General features: G+C 38.2%; 1 protein-coding gene across 1 annotated transcript in view; it reads left to right on the top strand.

Moving 5' to 3' along the window:
• ELMO1 (engulfment and cell motility 1) overlaps window positions 1–20567 on the top strand; it is an 813276-nt gene that overhangs the window by 49495 nt on the left and 743214 nt on the right. The window contains exon 2 of the mRNA XM_081244556.1: window positions 15447–15581. The gene's annotated coding sequence lies outside the window, so the exon portion shown is untranslated. The remainder of the gene's footprint in view (window positions 1–15446; window positions 15582–20567) is intronic.

Here is a 20567-nt window from a genome sequence, read left to right as displayed (position 1 = left end):
CACATGCATTTCTGTGTACTCTACACTGAAAACACAGTTAAGTCATTGATTCTTGACCTTTAATGGTTAAAGACCTCATCAAGAGGTCTGTATATCTACACAGTCAGAACTATTTGCATAAAACTGATTACAGACCATTTGAAGCTGATACATGGATACTATTACTGTAGCAACCACTGGGGGGAAAAAAATCTTAAAATGGACAGAAAGCTGAATGGATGCATTAAATATGCGGAATATTTTTTTTCTTTTATGTATCATTATAATTCTCTAATTCCTTCCAGCTCATCAGCAAATGATCCAAGAATATTTATGCTTAATTCCTTTAGGATACTGATGAGTTTGGCTAAAAAACTGGCTAAATCAAGGCAGCAGCAAGCAATAGGAGGGTATATCTGAATTTCTCATCACAGTTATATTATCATCTAAAAGTGAGACCTTGGCTAAGTTCTTATCATGGGCCCCACTGAGAATATAGCATGTCTCCAAATTCTCCCATTCCCCCACCTTTAAATTCATAAAAGAACCACTATCATTTTTCCTCTGGACTCCTGAAAGATCCTTTCCCTATACAGTCTTGGTCCCTTCTAATTATTATCCACATTCTAATTTATTATTTACTAATTAATAAATATAGTAAATAATAAAGATGTATTAATCTAAATACTTATTAATCTTTACTTTAATCAGGTCACCTCACTTTCTTATTTAAATTCCTTCAATGGCCTCCCATTTCTTCTAAGGTAAAAATCAAAATTCTTGCATGTTTAGAATGTTCTGAGTTGTGGCAAAATCTGATCCCTTGAGACCAGATTCAAGAAATAATCTAGAGATGAAATTGACAGGATTTGACATGAGTTGTATATTGGGAAATGAAGGGAGAAGAAGTGTCTCATTCACTCTCAGATTTCTTACTTGAACAACGGGGTGATAAGGGGTCTGTTTACTGATACCAGGGAAACTGAGGCTCAAATTTAAGGAAGAGCAGTAGTTGAATTATGCACTTCATAATTATGCACTTTGTAACACGTTTGCAATTATTCTTATTCATTTTTTAATATCTCTTCATACAATCAAACTTACCTAGCAATAAAAATGAACCAACTACTGATAAAATACTGATGAATCGAAAAAGCATTATACTAAATCATGTATTCTCAATAGGGTAATATTGTCCCCCAAGGGGGCAAACGTTTGTTCTGGAGGTGTGCAAAATCTTACTTTTACTGTATAAAATACAGATATACATATAGTACATAAACAGACAAACAGTATATCTGTGGTATTAAAATTTCATAAGAGGGAGAGAGATAATTAGGGAAATAGGTCTAAAAAGGCTCTTTAGAAGGGCAATAATAAAGTTGAGAACACTATACTAAATAAAAGATGCCAGCCACAAAAGACTACATGCCGAATGATTTCTTCTTCTAAAAAATCACAACTAATGTGACAGATCAGTGTAGCTCAGGGCCCAAGTTGCAAGGGAAGGGATTAACTTCAAAGGGGCATGGGAGAATTTATGGGAGGATGGGATGTTTTATATTGTGTTGGTTACAATTGTAGTTATTTGTCAAAGCTCACTGAATTGTACACTTAAAATTGGTGAATTTTCTTGCATAAAACTTATGCCTCAATAAGACTAATTTAAAAATAATAATAACCTGGCCCCAGAGAGCCTCTGCTTTCCTGGGTATGGAATAGAATTTCCATGCAGCTGACCTTAAAGCTTGCCTCATGTTATACTGGTTCTGTGTGATGTGTAATCTCTGTACTTGCCTTTTATTTTTCTCTGTAGAAAAGTAGTTCCATCAGGTAAATGTGAAATTATACCATGTTCATATCTGAATCAAGGATGAACGTGCCACCATAAGTTCTGCTCATCATTTTTTCAGCTATTTACCTAGAAGGACCAGCTTCTAAAAGAAGAAGAAAATATGATCAGTTGCATATCATCTGTCTCAAGTCCTTCTTCCTTATCACCAACTGCCATGGTCTCTCTCTTTCAGATATAAGAAGCTCATGTTAAATCTCTTCTATGTACCAGGTACTACATGAGATGCTTGCCTGAACATAGTCTCATTTGACCCTCAAAGCAGTCCTGTGTGTTGTATATGTATCACTATACTGATTTTCAAATGAAGAAACTGAGCCCCAGTCTGGATATCATTTGCCAAGTTCTCCAAAGTCTCTCTCTCACACACACACAGACACACGCACGCACACATGCACGCACACACACTCCTTATTGTAAGTCATGGAGAAGCACATTGTGCATCTCCTAAGCCCAAGCTTCTACATATTGATATAAGAAGGGGGGAGGCCATGAAGAAATTTGGTTCTACTCACATAGCTGTATGCCAGTATATCTTAAAAGCTGCTTTTCCTTCTTTTTTTTTTTTTTTTTTTTGTCCATGCCATGTGGCATGTGGGATCCCAGTTTCCCCAACCAGGGATCAAACCTGTGCCCCCTGCACTGGAATCACTGGACCACCAGGGAAGTCCCTGTTCTTCCTTCCTTTTGGATTTCTTATTTTCTTATTCCCTTTACTTAGCTTACAGCAGATCCCATAAGTTAGCTCATTCAACATCCATTCTAACCTTTTCTGGTCTGCCAGAAAATTTCTGTACAGATTTTTTGCAGTTATAGTGGTTGTATGTGACCTAGTTTCTGCTAGTTTGTTGCACTACTGCAAAAATTGGAGGCAAAGTGAAGGATATCAATGTGTAGAGAATTTAGATCATTTGGCAAGACAGTAGTAGAAATGTCTGGTTGCTCTGGGACAGCAATGGCACAGGTCTCCAGAACTATACATCATGGATTTCAGGAAGCAATAGTTAGTCAGTGATGTTTCTCCTATTAATCCCATGGTAGTATTGAATATTTTTCTCTACATGGAGCATGTCTTTGTAGCAGCCAAGCCTGGTTCCCAGACATTCCATGATATTCTGTAAACTGTTACCTTCTAATAAACACCTTCTGTTTAAACCAGCTAAAGTGGGTTCTAGTGTCTGCAATTAACAACCCTGATATACCCGGTTAATTCCTATGATCTTTTAAGAATCAACTGAGGCATAATTTCTCCCAGGAATCTTTTCCTAATATGCATTCTCAATTCAGATTGGATGTCCTTCCTCTTTTGTCCCATGGAATACACCAACCATGCTTAGCTCTATTATGGCACTTATCACACAGGCCATAATTCAGTTCTGTCTTCCAAACAAGACTGAGCAAGGAAGAATCGAGTTTTCCTTTGTATTCATAGAATCTAATGAAGTTATTTAAATTAATGTAAATATTATTATTGAAAACTAACATACTTATAGTAGAGTGCCCCAATATAAGTATACATTTCAATGAATTTTAACATAATAAACATACCCTCACTGAAGGTAATCACTATCCTGACAACTAAAACCACATAGTAGGTTTGTCTACTTTGAATTTCATGCAAACTCAGTGTCGTTTTTTTGTGTGTATCTAGTTTAATTCACTCAACAGTATGCTTTAAGATTCATTCATGTGTATGGTTTTATCTTACTTAGTATATTGTGTCATTGTATGAATATTTCACAATTTATCCAATCTATTGATGGATAATAGTGTTATTTCCACTTATAGGGCTATTATAAATAACGCTATAAACCATAAGCAAAACAAAAAGACAGCCCACAGAATGGGAGAAAATATTTGTAAACAATGTGACCCACAAGGGATTAATCTCCAAAATATACAAACAGCACATGCAACTCAATATCAAAAAGACAGACTTCCGGGTAAGATGGCGGAAGAGTAAGACGCGGAGATCACCTTCCTCCCCACGGATACACCAGAAATACAGCTACACGTGGAACAACTACAGAACACCTACTGAACGCTGGCAGAAGACCCCAGACCTCCCAAAAGGCAAGAAACTCCCCACATACCTGGGTAGGGCAAAGCGGAGAGATCCCCGCACAGAGGATCGGTGCCAAGCGGCACTCACCAGCCCGAGAGGCTTGTCTGCTCGCCTGCCGGGGCGCGCGGCGCTGGAAGCTGAGGCTCAGGCTTTGGTCAGAGTGCAGAGAGAGGACTGGTGCTGGCGGCGAGAACTCAGCGTGAAGGGGGCTAATGTGCCACAGCTAGCCGGCAGGGAGTCCGGGAAAACTCTGGAGCTGCTGAAGAAGCAAGAGACTTTTTCTTCCCTCTTGGTTTCCTGGTGCGCGATGAGAGGGGATTAAGAGCGCTGCTTAAAGGGGCTCCACAGACGGGCGCGAGTCGCGACTGAAAGCGCGGAGCCCAGTGACGGGCGTGGGACGCTGGGGTTGCTGCTGCTGCTGCTGCCGCCAAGAAGCCTGTGTGCGAGCGCAGGTCACTGTCCACACCACCCTTCCGGGAGCCTGTGCAACCCGCCACTGCCGGGGTCCCGGGATCCAGGGGCGGCTTCCCTGGGAGAACACACGGCGTGCCTCGGGCTGGTGCAACGTCACGCCGACCTCTGCCGCTGCAGGCTCGCCCCGCACTCCGTGCCCCTCCCTCCCGCCTGGCCTGAGTGAGCCAGAGTCCCCGAAGAGGCTGCTCCTTTAACCCCGTCCTGTCTGAGCGAAGAACAGACGCCCTCCGGTGACCTACACGCAGAGGCGGGGCCAAATCCAAAGCTGAGACCCAGGAGCTGTGAGAACAAAGAAGAGAAAGGGAAACCTCTCCCAGCAGCCTCAGAAGCAGAGGATTAAAGCTCCACAGTCAACTTGATGTACCCTGCATCTGTGGAATACGTGAATAGACAACACATCATCCCAAATTGAGGAGCCCGGAGTCAGTGCTGTGCCTCTGAGGTGGGAGAGCCAACTTCAGGACACTGGTCCACAAGAGACCTCCCAGCTCCACATAATATCAAACGGCAAAAATCTTCCAGAGATCTCCATCTCAACACCAGCACCCAGCTTCACTCAACGACCAGCAAGCTACAGTGCTGGACACCCTATGCCAAACAACTAGCAAGACAGGAACACAACGCCACCCATTAGCAGAGAGGTGGCCTAAAATCATAAAAAGTCTGCAGACACCCCAAAACACACCACCAGACGTGGACCTGCCCACCAGAAAGACAAGATCCAGCCTCATCCACCAGAACACAGGCACTAGTCCCCTCCACCAGGAAGCCTACACAACCCACTAAACCAACCTTAGCCACTGGGGACAGACACCAAAAACAACGGGAACTACGAACCGGCAGCCTGCAAAAAGGAGACCCCAAACACAGTAACATAAGCAAAATGAGAAGACAGAAAAACACACAGCAGGAGAAGGAGCAAGATAAAAACCCACCAGATCTAACAAATGAAGAGGTAATAGGCAGTCTACCTGAAAAAGAATTCAGAATAATGATGGTAAAGATGATCCAAGATTCTATTTCCAAGATCCAAAATCTTGGAAATAGAATAGACAAAATGCAAGAAACAGTTAACAAGGACCTAGAAGAACTAAAGGTGAATCAAGCATCAATTAAAAACACAATACATGAAATAAAAAATACTCTAGATGGGATCAATAGCAGAATAACTGAGGCAGAAGAACGGATAAGTGAGGTGGAAGATAAAATAGTGGAAATAACTGCTGCAGAGCAAAATAAGAAAGAATGAAAAGAACAGAGGACAGTCTCAGAGACCTCTGGGACAACATTAAACGCACCAACATTCGAATTATAGGGGTTCCAGAAGAAGAAGAGAAAAAGAAAGGGACTGAGAAAATCTTTGAAGAGATTATAGTTGAAAACTTCCCTAATATGGGAAAGGAAATAGTTAATCAAGACCAGGAGGCACAGAGAGTCCCATACAGAATAAATCCAAGGAGAAATACGCCAAGACACATATTAATCAAACTGTCAAAAATTAAACACAAAGAAATCATATTAAAAGCAGCAAGGCAAAAACAACAAATAACACACAAGGGAATCCCCATCAGGATAACAGCTGATCTCTCAGCAGAAACTCTACAAGCCAGAAGGGAGTGGCAGGACATGATTAAAGTGATGAAGGAGAAAAACCTGCAACCAAGATTACTCTACCCAGCAAGGATCTCATTCAGATTTGGTGGAGAAATTAAAACCTTTACAGACAAGCAAAAGCTGAGAGAGTTCAGCACCACCAAACCAGCTTTACAACAAATGCTAAAGGAACTTCTCTAGGCAAGAAACACAACAGAAGGAAAAGACCTACAATAACAAACCCAAAACAATTAAGAAAATGGGAATAGGAACATACATATCGATAATTACCTTAAACGTAAATGGACTAAATGCTCCAACCAAAGACACAGATTGGCTGAATGGATACAAAAACAAGACCCATATATATGCTGTCTACAAGAGACCCACTTCAGACCTAGAGACACATACAGACTGAAAGTAAGGGGATGGAAAAAGATATTCCATGCAAATGGAAATCAAAAGAAAGCTGGAGTAGCAATTCTCATATCAGACAAAATAGACTTTAAAATAAAGACTACTAGAAGAGACAAAGAAGGACACTACCTAATGATCAAGGGATCGATCCAAGAAGAAGATATAACAATTGTAAATATTTATGCACCCAACATAGGAGCACCTCAATACATAAGGCAAATACTAACAGCCATAAAAGGAGAAATCGACAGTAACACACTCATAGTAGGGGACTTTAACACCCCAGTTTCACCAATGGACAGATCATCCAAAATGAAAATAAATAAGGAAACACAAGCTTTAAATGATACATTAAACAAGATGGACTTAATTGATATTTATAGGACATTCCATCCAAAAACAACAGAATACACATTTTTCTCAAGTGCTCATGGAACATTCTCCAGGATAGATCATATCTTGGGTCACAAATCAAGCCTTGCTAAATTTAAGAAAATTGAAATTGTATCAAGTATCTTTTCCGACCACAATGCTATGAGACTAGATATCAATTACAGGAAAAGAGCTGTAAAAAATACAAACACATGTAGGCTAAACAATACACTACTTAATAACGACGTGATCACTGAAGAAATCAAAGAGGAAATTAAAAAATACCTAGAAACAAATGACAATGGAGACACGACGACCCAAAACCTATGGGATGCAGCAAAAGCAGTTCTAAGAGGGAAGTTTATAGCAATACAATCCCACCTTAAGAAACAGGAAACATCTCGAATAAACAACCTAACCTTGCACCTAAAGCAATTAGAGAAAGAAGAACCAAAACATCCCAAAGTTAGCAGAAGGAAAGAAATCATAAAAATCAGATCAGAAATAAATGAAAAAGAAATGAAGGAAATGATAGCAAAGTTCAATAAAACTAAAAGCTGGTTCTTTGAGAAGATAAACAAAATTGATAAACCATTAGCCAGACTCATCAAGAAAAAAAGGAAGAAGACTCAAATCAATAAAATTAGAAATGAAAAAGGAGAAGTAAAAACTGACACTGAAGAAATACAAAAGATCATGAGAGATTACTACAAGCAACTCTATGCCAATAAAATGGACAACCTGGAAGATATGGACAAATTCTTAGCAATGCACAACCTGCCAAGACTGAATCAGGAAGAAATAGAAAATATGAGCAGACCAATCACAAGCACTGAAATTGAAACTGTGATAAAAAATCTTCCAACAAACAAAAGCCCAGGACCAGATGGCTTCACAGGCGAATTCTATCAAGCATTTAGAGAAGAGCTAACACCTATCCTTCTCAAACTCTTCCAAAATATAGCAGAGGGAGAAACACTCCCAAACTCATTCTACGAGGCCACCATCACCTTGATACCAAAACCAGACAAGGATGTCACAAAGAAAGAAAACTACAGGCCAATATCACTGATGAAAAAAGATGCAAAAATCCTCAACAAAATACTAGCAAACAGAATCCAACAGCACATTAAAAGGATCATACACCATGATCAAGTGGGGTTTATTCCAGGAATGCAAGGATTCTTCAATATACGCAAATCAATCAACGTGATACACCATATTAACAAATTGAAGGAGAAAAACCATATGATCACCTCAATAGATGCAGAGAAAGCTTTCGACAAAATTCAATACCCATTTATGATAAAAACCCTGCAGAAAGTAGGCATAGAGGGAAATTTCCTCAACATAATAAAGGCCATATAGGACAAACCCACAGCCAGCATCGTCCTCAATGGTGAAAAACTGAAACCATTTCCACTAAGATCAGGAACAAGACAAGGTTGCCCACTCTCACCACTCTTATTCAACATAGTTTTGGAAGTTTTAGCCACAGCCATCAGAGAAGAAAAGGAAATAAAAGGAATCCAAATCGGAAGAGAAGAAGTAAAGCTGTCACTGTTTGCAGATGACATGATACTATACATAGAGAATCCTAAAGATGCCACCAGAAAACTACTAGAGCTAATCAATGAATTTGGTAAAGTTGCAGGATAAAAAATTAATGCACAGAAATCTCTGGCATTCCTATATACTAATGATGAAAAATCTGAAAGTGAAATCAAGGAAACACTCCCATTTACCATTGCAACAAAAAGAATAAAATATCTAGGAATAAACCTACCTAAGGAGACAAAAGACCTGTATGCAGAAAATTATAAGACACTGATGAAAGAAATTAAAGATGATACAAATAGATGGAGAGATGTACCATGTTCTTGGAATGGAAGAATCAACATTGTGAAAATGACTCTACTACCCAAAGCAATCTACAGATTCAGTGCAATCCCTATCAAGCTACCACTGGCATTTTTCACAGAACTAGAACAAAAAATTTCACAATTTGTATGGAAACACAAAGGACCCCGAATAGCCAAAGCAATCTTGAGAACGAAAAATGGAGCTGGAGGAATCAGGCTCCCTGACTTCAGACTATACTACAAAGCTACAGTAATCAAGACAGTATGGTACTGGCACAAAAACAGAAAGATAGATCAATGGAACAGGATAGAAAGCCCAGAGATAAACCCACACACATATGGTCACCTTATCTTTGATAAAGGAGGCAGGAATGTACAGTGGAGAAAGGACAGTCTCTTCAATAAGTGGTGCTGGGAAAACTGGATAGGGACATGTAAAAGTATGAGATTAGATCACTCCCTAACACCATACACAAAAATAAGCTCAAAATGGATTAAAGACCTAAATGTAAGGCCAGACACTATTAAACTCTTAGAGGAAAACATAGGCAGAACACTGTATGACATAAATCACAGCAAGATCCTTTTGGACCCACCTCCTAGAGAAATGGAAATAAAGACAAAAATAAACACATGGGACCTAATGAAACTTAAAAGCTTTTGCACAGCAAAGGAAACCATAAACAAGACCAAAAGACAACCCTCAGAATGGGAGAAAATATTTGCAAATGAAGCAACTGACAAAGGAGTAATCTCCAAAATTTATAAGCAGCACATGCAGCTCAATAACAAAAAAACAAACAACCCAATCCAAAAATGGGCAGAAGACCTAAATAGACATTTCTCCACAGAAGATATACAGACTGCCAACAAACACATGAAAGGATGCTCAACATCTTTACTCATTAGAGAAATGCAACTCAAAACTACAATGAGATATCATCTCACACCAGTCAGAATGGCCATCATCAAAAAATCTAGAAACAATAAATGCTGGAGAGGGTGTGGGAAAAAGGGAACACTCTTGCACTGCTGGTGGGAATGTGAATTGGTACAGCCGCTATGGAGAACGGTATGGAGGTTCCTTAAAAAACTACAAATAGAACTACCATATGACCCAGCAATCCCACTACTGGGCATATACCCTGAGAAAACCATAATTCAAAAAGAGACATGTACCAAAATGTTCATAGCAGCCCTATTTACAATAGCCCGGAGATGGAAACAACCTAAGTGTCCATCATCGGATGAATGGATAAAGAAGATGTGGCACATATATACAATGGAATATTACTCAGCCATAAAAAGAAATGAAATTGAGCTATTTGTAATGAGGTGGATTGACCTAGAGTCTGTCATACAGAGTGAAGTAAGTCAGAAAGAGAAAGACAAATACTGTATGCTAACACATATATATGGAATTTAAGAAAAAAAATGTCATGAAGAACATAGGGGTAAGACAGGAATAAAGACACAGACCTACTAGAGAATGGACTTGAGGATATGGGGAGGGGGAAGGGTAAGCTGTGACAAAGTGAAAGAGCGGCATGGACATATATACACTACCAAACGTAAGGTAGATAGCTAGTGGGAAGCAGCCGCATAGCACAGGGAGATCAGCTCGGTGCTTTGTGACCGCCTGGAGGGGTGGGATAGGGAGGGTGGGAGGGAGACGCAAAAGAGAGGGGATATGGAAACATATGTATATGTATAACTGATTAAATTTGTTATAAAGCAAAAAAAAAATATATCAAAAAGACAAACAACCCAATCAAAAAATGGGCAGAAGATCTAAATAGACATTTCTCCAAAGAAGACATACAGTTGGCCCAAAAGCACATGAAAAGATGCTCAGCATCACTAATTATTAGAGAAATGCAAATCAAAGCTACAATGAGCTATCACCTCACACCAGTCAGAATGGCTATCATGAAAAAGTCTACAATCATACTAAATACTGGAGAGGGTGTGGAGAAAAGGGAACCCTCCTACACTGTTGGTGGGAATGTAAATTGGTACAGCCACTATGGAGAACAATATGGAGGTTCTTTAAAAAACTAAAAATAGGGGCTTCCCTGGTAGCGCAGCGGTTGAGAATCTGCCTGCCAATGCCGTGGAAACGGGTTCGAGCCCTGGTCTGGGAAGATCCCACATGCCGTGGAGCAACCAAGCCCGTGCACCACAGCTGCTGAACCTGTGCATCTGGGGCCTGTGCTCCGCAACAGTGAGAGGCCCGCGCACCACAATGAAGAGTGGCCCCCACTCGCTGCAACTAGAGAAAGCCCTCGCATGGAAACGAAGATCCAACACAGCCAAAAATAAATAGATTTATTTATTTTTTAAAAAACTAAAAATAGAACTACCATACGACCCAGCAATCCCACTCCTGGGCATAGATCCAGAGAAAACCATACTTCAAAAAGACACATGCACCCCAATGTTCATTGCAGCACTATTTACAATAGCCAAGACGTGGAAGTAACCTAAATGTTCATCGACAGATGAATGGATAAAGAAGATGTGGTACATGTATACAATGGAATATTATCAGCCATAAAAAGAGTGAATTAATGCCATTTGCAGCAACATGGAAGGGCCTAGAAATTATCATACTAAGTGAAGTAAGTCAGATAGAGAAAGACAGATGTCATAAGATTTCACTTATATGCGAAATCTAAAAAACGAACCTATTTACAAAACAGAAACAGACTCACAGACTTAGAAAACAAACTTATGGTTACCAAAGGGGAAAGGATAAATTAGGAGTTTGGGATTAACATATACACACTACTATATAAAAAATAGATAATCAACAAAGACCTACTCTATAGCACATGGATTTCTACTCAATACTCTGTAATAACCTATATGGGAAAAGAATCTGAAAAAAGAGTAACTATATGTATATGTATAACTAAATCACTTTGCTGTGCACCCAAAACTAACACAACATTGTAAATCAACTGTACTCCAATATAAAATAAAAATGAAAAAAAAATAATGCTACTCTGAACATTTTTTTTAATTAATTAATTTATCTTTGGCTGCATTGGGTCTTCATTGCTGTGCTCGGGCTTTCTCTAGTTGTAGCAAGTGGAGGGTACTCTTTGATGTGGTGCACGGGCTTCTCATTTTGGTGGCTTCTCTTGTTGCAGAGCATGGGCTCTAGGTGCCTGGGCTTCAGTAGTTGCAGCACGCGGGCTCAGTAGTTGTAGCTCTCAGGCTCTAGAGTGCAGGCTCAGTAGTTGTGGCACACGGGCTTAGTTGTTCCTTGGCATGTGGGATCTTCTCAGCCCAGAGATTGAACCCATATCCCCTGCATTGGCAGGCGGATTCTTAACCACTGCTCCACCAGGGAAGCCCTGAACATTCTTATAATATCTTTTGTGAAAATAAGCATTTCTGTTGGGAATTTACGTAAATGTGAAATTGGATTGTAGGGTATGTATATGTTCAGTTTCAGTGAAAACCGCAGTTTCTGAAATAAATTCCCACTAACAGTAGATGAGAGTTTCAGTTGTTTCACAACCTAGAGAACATTCAGAATTTTCTGTCCTTTTTGTTTTTGCCATTGTAGTTGATATAGTTGTATTGCATTGTGGTTTTAATCTGCATTTACCTAATGAATAATAAATATGAGCACATTCATATGTATCTGTTGGACACTTGCATATCCTGTTTTGTGAAGTGCCTTTTGAAAGTCTTTCACCATATTTCTATTTGGTTGTCTGCCTTTTTCTTATTGATCAGTAGTAGTTCTTTATGTAGACTAGATATTACTCCTTTGCTGGAGATATGTATTGTAAATATCTTCTCCCACTTTCCTTTCATTCCTTAATTGGTATCTTTTGATGAACAGAGCATCTAATTTTTGGTATTACCAATTTGTCAAATTTTCCTTCAGTCAGCACTTTCATGTTCTTTTAAGGAATCTGCCTACTCAAAAGTATTAAAGATAGTGTACTGTGTTTTCTTCTATTTGACTTTCTTTTTTTAATTTTTAGATATACGATTCATCTAGAATTGATTTTTTAAATATAAAGTAAGGTAGGAGACCATGATTATTTTTTCCATATAGATAACCAATTGACATGGAATTGGAAATACCATCCTCACCCGCACTAAACTGTGTCATAAATCAAGTGACCACATATGAGTCAATTTAGCCCATTTTTAGGTCTCCAGGATGTTCCACTGGTTTATTGATCTATACATGTGTGAATACCACACTAAATCACTATTGCAGTATAGTAAGTTTTCATATCAGGTAGTGCAATTTTTTTAGCTTTCTTTTCCTTAAGATCACCTGAGCTATACTTGACCTTCTGCATTTCCATATAAGTTCTGGAATCTGCTTAGAAAAACGTCTGGTGTTTTTAATGGATTTTCATTAAAATTGTAGATACTGATAACTTCAGATAGATAGTAATAGCTTTTCAATATGCCTTCTAATCACTGAACATAATATATCCCTCCATGTTCTTTTTTTCTAATTTTTTAATTATATATTTTTGAATTTTATTTATTTTTTCATTCAGCAGGTTATTAGTTATCCATTTTATACATATTAGTGTATATATGTCAATCCCAATCTCCCAGTTCATCCCACCACCACCCCACCACCATTTTCCCCCCTTGGTGTCCATACGCTTGTTCTCTACATCTGTGTCTCACTTTCTGCCCTGCAAACCGGTTCATCTGTACCATTTTTCTAGGTTCCACATATATGCATTAATACACGATATTTGTTTTTCTCTTTCTGACTTACTTCACTCTATATGACAGTCTCTAGATCCATCCACTCTGCAAATGACCCAATTTCGTTCCTTTTTACGGCTGAGTAATATTCCATTGTATATATGTACCACATCTTCTGTATCCATTCGTCTGTCAATGGGCATTTAGGTTGCTTCCATGACCTGGCTATTGTAAATAGTGGCTGTATCAGTTTACATTCCCAGCAACAGTGTTAGGGGGTTCCCTTTTCTCCACACCCTCTCCAGCATTTGTTGTTTGTAGATTTTCTGATGATGCCCATACTAACTGGTGTGAGGTGATAGCTCATTGTAGTTTTGATTTGCATTTCTCTAATAATTAGGGATGTTGAGCAGCTTTTCATGTGCTTCTTGGCCATCTGTATGTCTTCTTTGGAGAAATGTCTATTTAGGTCTTCTGCCCATTTTTGGATTGGGTTGTTTGTTTCTTTAATATTGAGCTGCATGAGCTGTTTATATATTTTGGAGATTAATCCTTTGTCTGATGATTCATTTGCAAATATTTTCTCCCATTCTGAGGGTTGTCTTTTCTTCTTGTTTATGGTTTCCTTTGCTGTCTGAAAGCTTTTAAGTTTCATTAGGTCCCATTTGTTTATTTTTGTTTTTATTTCCATTACTCTTGGAGGTGGATCAAAAAATAGCTTGCTGTGATTAATGTCAAAGAGTGTTCTTCCTATGTTTTCCTCTAACAGTTTTATAGTGTCTGGCCTTACATTTAGGTCTCGAATCCATTTTGAGTTTATTTTTGTGTATGGTGTTAGGGTGTGTTCTAATTTCATTTTTTACATGTAGCTGTCCAGTTTTCCCAGCACCACTTATTGAAGAGACTCTTTTCTCCATTTTATATCCTTGCCTCCTTTGTCATAGATTAGTTGACCATAGGTGTGTGGGTTTATCTCTAGGCTTTCTATCCTGTTCCATTGATGTATTTTTCTGATGGTCTCCTTTCTTCTGCAGAAGCTTTTTAGTGTAATATAATCCCACTTGTCTGTTTTTGCTTTTGTTGCCTATGCTTTTTATGTCACATCCAAGAATTCATTTCCAAGGCCAATGTCAAGAGGTTTTTCCCCTATGTTTTCTTCTAGGAGTTTTGTGGTTTCAGCTTTACAATTAAGTCTTTAATCCATTTTTTTTAATCCATTTTGAGTTAACTTTTGTGTGTAGTGTAAGATGAGACTCCAATTTCATTCTTTTGCCTCCAGTTTTCCCAAGACCATTTATTAAAGAGACTACCCTTTCCTCATTGTGTATCCTTGTCAAAGATCAGTTAACATATATGCATGGGTTTATTTCTAGGTTCTCTATTCTGTTCCATTGGTCTATGTGTCTGTTTATATGCCAATGCCATACAATTTGCATTACTTTGTAATGTATTTTGTAATACAGCTTTGTATGGTAGCTTTGTAATATGTTTTGAAATCAGAAAGTGTGATGGCTCCAGCTTTGTTCTTCTTGCTCAAAATTGCTTGGGTACTCAGAGTCTTTTGTTGTTCCACATGAGTTTTAGGATTTTTTTCTCTCTGTAAAAAATGTCCTTGAGATTTTGACAGGGATTATATTAAATCTGCAGATCACTTATGCTAGTATGGATTACTATGAGTAGTAATTATAACAATATTAATTCTTTCAATCCATGAATACAAAGTATTTCCACTTATTTCTGTGTTTTAATTTCTTTCATCAGTGTTTTATAGTTTTCAGTGTACAGGTTTTTTACCTCCTTGGTTAAGTTTATTCCTGAGTGTTTTATTCTGTTTTATTCTCCTATTGTTAATGGGTTTGTTTCCTTAATTTCTGTTTCAGATAGTTTATCATTAGCTTATAGAAATGCAACTGATTTTTATATGTTGATTTTGTATAGTGCAACTTTAATGAATTCATTGATTAGTTCTAACAGGTTTTTTGTAGAGTCTTTAAGGTTTTCTACATATTAGATAACATTATCTGCAAATAGATATAATTTTACTTCTTTCTTTCCAATTTGGATGCTTTTTATTTCTTTTTCTTTCTCTTTTTCTTTCTTTTTAATTGCTGTTTTAATTTCTTTTTAATTTCAGTTCCGTGATGAATAGAAACAGCAAGAATGGCCGTCCTTGCCTTGTTCCAGATCTTAGAGGAAAAGATTTCAGTTTTTCACCATTGATTCTGATGTTAACTATGGATTTTTCACATATGGCATTTATTGTGTTGAGGTAAGTTCCCTCTACACATAATTTTTTGAGAGCTTTTATCATGAAACGGTGTTGAATTTTATCAAATGCTTTTTCTGAGTCTATTTACATGATTGTGTGACTGCTATCATTCATTCTGTTAATGAGGTGTATCACATTGATTGGTTTATGTATATTGAACCATTCTTGCATACAGGGATAAGTTTCACTTGGTCATGATGTATGATTTTTTTAATGTGCCATTGAATTTGGTTTATTAATATTTTGTCAAGGATTTTTGCATACATGTTCATCAGGGTTATTGTGCAGACTCCCAGATGGTCTGCCTTAAATCCCAGCTGCTGCATTCTGCCTTATCTTTTGGCTAAGCTGTGCCATGCACTCTCTCAGCCTGCCTGCAGGGGGCACACTTTCACTCACATCACTTCCAAGGAAACCATCTCCACTGGGGCCTAGGTAACACAATGAGAAAAGAGAGATTAAAAGGCTCTTTCTTCCTAGAGGGTGTTCCTTTTTTATAAACTCTCTTCCTCTTTGCCTCCTTCTACATGGCACTTCTCTTTTTTGTTCTCTTGAAGACTGCTCCATTCCACACAATTGTCCTCCTCCACCAAGATGGCTCATCAGCTTTTGAAAGCCAAACAGAACTAGAATGGAGCCTAGAGGAAGAAGACAATGAAGCAGTAAAGGCTTTTGAGAGTCATAGGTAGTAAGGGAGATCAGATAGGGATTTGGGCCCAATTTCTTCCCGGAGGGGAGAAAAAAATGTGTGTCCAAGAAGTATTCCTCTGCATGTGGGATATGACTCCAGTGATTAATAGAAATTTTTAATTAGTTGGCATAAAAATTTTATTTCTCCTCTCCTTCATTCTTTCTCAGAGAAGCACTTAATTCTACTACATACATGACTTGCTTGTAGCCATGACTGTGTATGTCCAATACCACACTATCAGTCACTTTCCCACCTGTGTAGGGACAGGGCATTGCAGCATGTTCACAACATCCTGATACTTGAGAAGAGATGGGAACATGGATGAATAGCATTATTTTATCAATATTACCTTAGACAATTATATTCTCCAAATTGAAGTTGAAACTTTGAAATCTGAAGACAATTCTCATTTGAGTTATGAGCAATGTCATATTCTTCTTACTGTCAAATTTCTTTATACAGTGGTTTACTTCAGTGACAATAGCAACATCAATTCAACCAAAGTAAATGGATTTCTTTGAACCTAGATGGTTAAATGTTTCCTAACCTATTACTTTATGTGTTAGAGTTGGACACCCACAAAGAATAGGGGATATCTCAAGTTTTTGCACAAAATTGGAATTTCAAAGCTTAAAAATCTTGGAAAGAAATACCTTCATTTCAAAAACTTTGAACCACACAAAAATAGTAAATGCCATTCAGAAATGCTTCCAGTGCATCACTGTAGAATAATAGCTTGCTAATGAGAACAGTCCTACCCTGGAAAAACCGAGAGGATGTCTGAGAGAAGCAGTAAGCTGTGTGACAGATGGGCCTGGGAGACAAACACCACAGGCAGGACCTGGGGACCTGAAACAATTGAGCCACCACTCACAGTCATAGCGCTCAAGGGCAAGCTCAGTTGAGGGCTTTGACATGTGTTATATAGAACTTGACAAGTGAGGTTCAGTAAACACTTGCAGATAATATATACTCTCTTATTAAACGAGAAGTTCTCTTTCTTCCCCTGGATGTCAAGTTTAGATGCTATGTGTTTGGATTTTTTAATATTCAGGCTCAGGTTTGGAAATTCACCCTGTGCTCTGGGACAAAGACATTTTGAAGAGGAAAAAGCCTGAAACTTAGAAGACACCTGGATTGAATGTTTGAGACACACTAGTTATTATTATTTAAAGACTCCACCTCACACCCAATTTTTGTAGGAAAAAATAATGTGAGCACTAGCCCAATATTTACTGCATGGTAAGTGGCTAGTATATCTGTAGTGATTGAATGAGTTAGTGAAAGAAAAAGAGAGAAATCAAGAAAAAGGGGGATGGAAAGATAGAGAAGGGAGAGGAAAAAAGAAAAGAATAAGGAGAAGAAGGGAGAAAGGGAGAAGAAGAAGGAAGAAGAGGAAGACGGGCTCTAAGGTTCCCAGCCAGCCATGCTGTCATCACTTGCAGGCCTTGAGCTGCCTAATATCTTCCTGGCATCAAAGTCTTTCTACCTGGAAATAATACAAATATATTTATTTACCCACTTGATTGTCTAATATAATATGAACTTTTTGCAAAAGAGTGCAGCTGACCTCGGTAAGACCTGAAAGTAAGGGCTGTAGTTTCTGCTTCCAGGGAGATGATCCATTATGAATACAAGGAGCCAGGGAACTTTTTATTTTATTTATTTATTTATTTATTTATTTTTATTTTAAAATTTTATTTTATTTATCTTTTTATACAGGTTCTTATTAGTCATCAATTTTATACACACCAGTGTATACATGTCAATCCCAATCTCCCAATTCATCCCACCACCACCCCACCCCCCGCCGCTTTCCCCATTTGGTGTCCATACGTTTGTTCTCTACATCTGTGTCTCACTTTCTGCCCTGCACACCGGTTCATCTGTACCATTTTTCTAGGTTCCACATAAATGCGTTAATATACGATATTTGTTTTTCTCTTTCTAACTTACTTCACTCTGTATGACAGTCTCTAGATCCATCACCGTCTCAACAAATGACCCAATTTCGTTCCTTTTTATAGCTGAGTAATATTCCATTGTATATATGTACCACATCTTCTGTATCCATTCGACTGTCAATGGGCATTTAGGTTGCTTCCATGACCTGGCTATTGTAAATAGTTCTGCAATGAACATTGGGGTGAATGTGTCTTTTTGAATTATGGTTTTCTCTGGGTATATGCCCAGTAGTGGAATTGCTGGGTCATGTGATAATTCTAGTTTTAGTTTTTTAAGGAACTTCCATACTGTTCTCCATAGTGGCTGTACCAATTTACATTCCAACCAACAGTGCAAGAGGGTTCCCTTTTCTCCGCACCATCTCCAGCATTTGTTGTTTGTAGATTTTCTGATGATGCCCATTCTAACTGGTGTGAGGTGATACCTCACTGTAGTTTTGATTTGCATTTCTCTAATAATTAGGGATGTTGAGCAGCTTTTCATGTGCTTCTTGGCCATCTGTATGTCTTCTTTGGAGAAATGTCTATTTAGGTCTTCTGCCCATTTTTGGATTGGGTTGTTTGTTTCTTTAATATTGAGCTGCATGAGCTGTTTATATATTTTGGAGATTAATCCTTTGTCTGATGATTCATTTGCAAATATTTTCTCCCATTCTGAGGGTTGTCTTTTCTTCTTGTTTATGGTTTCCTTTGCTGTCTGAAAGCTTTTAAGTTTCATTAGGTCCCATTTGTTTATTTTTGTTTTTATTTCCATTACTCTTGGAGGTGGATCAAAAAATAGCTTGCTGTGATTAATGTCAAAGAGTGTTCTTCCTATGTTTTCCTCTAACAGTTTTATAGTGTCTGGCCTTACATTTAGGTCTCGAATCCATTTTGAGTTTATTTTTGTGTTTGCTGTTAGGGAGTGTTCTAATTTCATTCTTTTACATGTAGCTGTCCAGTTTTCCCAGCACCACTTATTGAAGAGACTGTCTTTTCTCCATTTTATATCCTTGCCTCCTCTGTCATAGATTAGTTGACCATAGGTGTGTGGGTTTATCCCTGGGCTTTCTATCTTGTTCCATTGTTCTGTGTTTCTGTTTTTGTGCCAGTACCATATTGTCTTGATGACTGTAGCTTTATAGTATAGTCTGAAGTCAGGGAGTCTGATTCCTCCAGCTCCGTTTTTTTCTCTCAAGACTGCTTTGGCTATTCAGGGTCTTTTGTGTCTCCATACAAATTTTAAGCTTTTTTGTTCTAGTTCTGTAAAAAATGCCATTGGTAATTTGATAGGGATTGCATTGAATCTGTAGATTGCTTTGGGTAGTATAGTCATTTTCACAATATTGATTCTTCCAATCCAGAACATGGTATATCTCTCCATCTGTTGGTATCATCTTTAATTTCTTTCTTCAGTGTCATAATTTTCTGCATATAGGTCTTTTGTCTCCCTAGGTAGGTTTATTCCTAGGTATTTTATTCTTTTTATTGCAGTGGTAAATGGGAGTGTTTCCTTAATTTCTCTTTAAGATTTTTCATCATTAGTGTATAGGAATGCAAGAGATTTCTGTGCATTAATTTTGTATCCTGCTACTTTACCAAATTCATTGATTAGCTCTAGTAGTTTTCTGGTGGCATCTTTAGGATTCTCTATGTATAGTATCATGTCATCTGCAAACAGTGACAGTTTTACTTCTTCTTTTCCAATTTGTATTCCTTTTATTTCCTTTTCTTCTCTGATTGCCATGGCTAGGACTTCTAAAACTAAGTTGAATAATAGTGGTGAGAGTGGACATCCTTGTCTTGTTCTTTTTCTTAGAGGAAATGCTTTCAGTTTTTCACCATTTAGAATGATGTTTGCTGTGGGTTTGTCATATATGACCTTTATTTTATTTTTATTTTTATTTTTATTTTTTTGCGGTACGTGGGCCTCTCACTGTTGTGGCCTCTCCCATTGCGGAGCACAGGCTCTGGACGCGCAGACTCAGCCTGAGCAGCATGTGGGATCTTCCCGGACCGGGGCACGAACCCGTGTCCCCTGCATTAGCAGGTGGACTCTCAACCACTGCGCCACCAGGCAAGCCCATGACCTTTATTATGTTGAGGTAGGTTCCCTCTATGCCCACTTTGTGGAGAGTTTTTATCATAAATGGGTGTTGAATTTTGTCAAAAACTATTTCTGCATCAATTGAGATGACCATATAGTTTTTATTTTTCAATTTGTTAATATGGTGTATCACATTGATTGATTTGCGTATGTTGAAGAATCCTTGCATCCCTGGGATAAATCCCACTTGATCATGGTGTATGATCCTTTTAATGTGTTGTTGGATTCTGTTTGCTAGTATTTTG

This window comes from Mesoplodon bidens, assembly GCF_964165515.1.
Source record: "Mesoplodon bidens genome assembly, chromosome: 9".
Classification (NCBI taxonomy): Eukaryota; Metazoa; Chordata; class Mammalia; order Artiodactyla; family Ziphiidae; genus Mesoplodon; species Mesoplodon bidens.
This window is presented reverse-complemented; position numbering and strand designations above follow the sequence as displayed.